Here is a 2,220-nt window from a genome sequence, read left to right as displayed (position 1 = left end):
CACTCAATCACTGCAAAAAGTTCATCACTCAGCGCCTAATAGGCGCCTAATTTATATGGGATTAGGTGCTCAAATTAACATGGGCATGTCCTAGGGTTCATCAGTGCATAAAAACTAGCACCCATTCGGCGCATTTTTGAGCACCCCTTTGAGCGCTCGATTAGGCAGTCGAAAAGGCACACATTCGGCGCACGTTGAGCGCTGGATTAGGCAGTAGAAAAAGCACACATTCGGCACCCGTTGAGCGCTCGATTAGGCAGTAGAAAAGGCACACATTCGGCACCCATTGAGCGCTCGATTAGGCAGTAGAAAAGGCACACATTCGGCACACGTTGAGCGCTGGATTAGGCAGTAGAAAAGGCACACATTCGGCACCCGTTGAGCGCTTAGCAGCAAATATAATTTCAATTGTAATTTTTATTTTTATTTAAAATTTCAGTTCGGGGGTTCCCGGTGTTATCGGAGTCGTCGGTTCTTCAGCATCTGGTTTTTCACGCACCTCATTGCTTTTTGCAGTGCCTTTTCGGGAGGCTCCGAGGGCTCCGAGCGATTGAATCTAGTATTAGAAGAAAAATTAGTTTTGAAAATAGAACGAGACGAAAATAAAAACGAGTGATCGAAAGTAATCATTATTTGTAAGTTTTATTTATAATAAAAGATGTGTTATCTTTGGTATTCAATGTAAAAATCCCAGAAGTCATTTAAAAATTAAACTTACAAACAATAGTTACTTTCGGCCCCAATAAAAACTTACTTAACAAGGCGCGGACGAAATTTGGGTAGACTTTGAGCTTCTTCTTGTTTTGGCCCCCTCCAAGTTGTGGGACAGAACAAGTTCCTCGGATAATATGCTTAAAATGGATTGACTTAGCCATCCATTTTTACCATCAGCCTTGTCTAAAAATATAAGAAAATTAAAAAAATATCGAGAAGAAATTTGCAAACTTTTGTTTTCGGTCACTTGATTTATTTTATTTTGTTGTAAAAAATTATTAAGAAAAATATAGCACACACTATTTATGTATTTTTTATTATTTATTAAAACATTCATTGGTTTTGCAGATGCGGAAAAAAAATAACACTTTTCCAGGGACTGAAAATAAGAGATGTTTGAGATTTTTATTTAAATAGCCACGTTTGTTTACGTACACAAAAGTAAGAATTGTGGTTTAATGTTATTAATATTAATTTTTAACGAATTTTAACCACAAACATAAGTTTCAAAAACAAACATCTCTTATTTTTTGTCCCTAGAAACTTTGCACTCAATAAGATTTTTAAATGCTTTCACAGATTTGTTTATTTGTTTATTATATGCACCATTTGTTGCTTTTCACATCAAAAATTAATATTTTTCACAGATATTTTTTTTCCGCCACGTGTTTTTTTGGGAATCTTGTATTTCCCTTATTTTAAGTATAGATTATCTTGTTTTTTAGTCTCACTGTTTTCAGACTGTTGGTCTGCGAACGACTTACCTGGGAATTGTTTCTATTTCAATTTTAAGACATTATTGAATTTGACAAAGTTAATTGCTATTAGATTTCTGTCACTTCTAACTCCTTCACTTAAGTAAACGCAAGTGAAAAAGACGAAAAAAGGCGCGTGCCTTCCAGAAAAACAACAAGCAACAACAACAACGGTTCCGCTAATCCGTTGTTGTTCTGTTTTTTTGGCATGTCCCGTTTGGTCTATGCATCTTGCACTTAGAAGCAGGGTATTTATAGACATATCCGACTATGCAAATCGTTGTAAAAAAATATATTTTTAAAACTTCACATATTAATAAATAATATTAATAAACATATACATTTTTTTAAGAAATACAAATAGTTTAAAACCCAAACATATTATTTTAATTGGTTGCTTTAACATTTACGAAAAAATGTCGCGTTATTCAAAAGGAAAGGGTGCACAAAAGTCTAGCTATTTTAATTGCTGGGCCTCCTTGCCCTCACACGCATTTCTTCAGCTGAGACATTGCGAGAGAGGGAGAGCCCAAAAGTACTTTTTGTGCGTTCTCTTTGCGGACGCCGACTGAGAGCGCGTCTCTTTGCCGCCGTTGCGCTCAGCTCTGCCGGCGTCGCTGGCTGCTCTGCCGACGTCGCAGTCGGCTTCGTGCCGATTAGGCGCCTAACTCAATTGTGGAACTGCAGAGATATTTTAAAATGCGCTTAGACTTACATGCCTATTCATTTTTTTTTCTACGCCGCCCTGCAA

General features: G+C 36.9%; 1 long non-coding RNA gene across 1 annotated transcript; it reads right to left on the bottom strand.

The window, feature by feature from the left end:
• Positions 1-430: 430 nt before the first annotated feature.
• Positions 431-1,500, bottom strand: LOC119562648. The gene is made up of 3 exons (XR_005221922.1): positions 1,479-1,500; positions 755-897; positions 431-556 (listed from the first exon to the last, which is right to left on the bottom strand). It is a non-coding gene; the product is annotated as an uncharacterized LOC119562648 (long non-coding RNA).
• Positions 1,501-2,220: the final 720 nt, after the last annotated feature.

This window comes from Drosophila subpulchrella, unplaced genomic scaffold (assembly GCF_014743375.2).
Source record: "Drosophila subpulchrella strain 33 F10 #4 breed RU33 unplaced genomic scaffold, RU_Dsub_v1.1 Primary Assembly Seq81, whole genome shotgun sequence".
NCBI classification, from domain to species: domain Eukaryota; kingdom Metazoa; phylum Arthropoda; class Insecta; order Diptera; family Drosophilidae; genus Drosophila; species Drosophila subpulchrella.
This window is presented reverse-complemented; position numbering and strand designations above follow the sequence as displayed.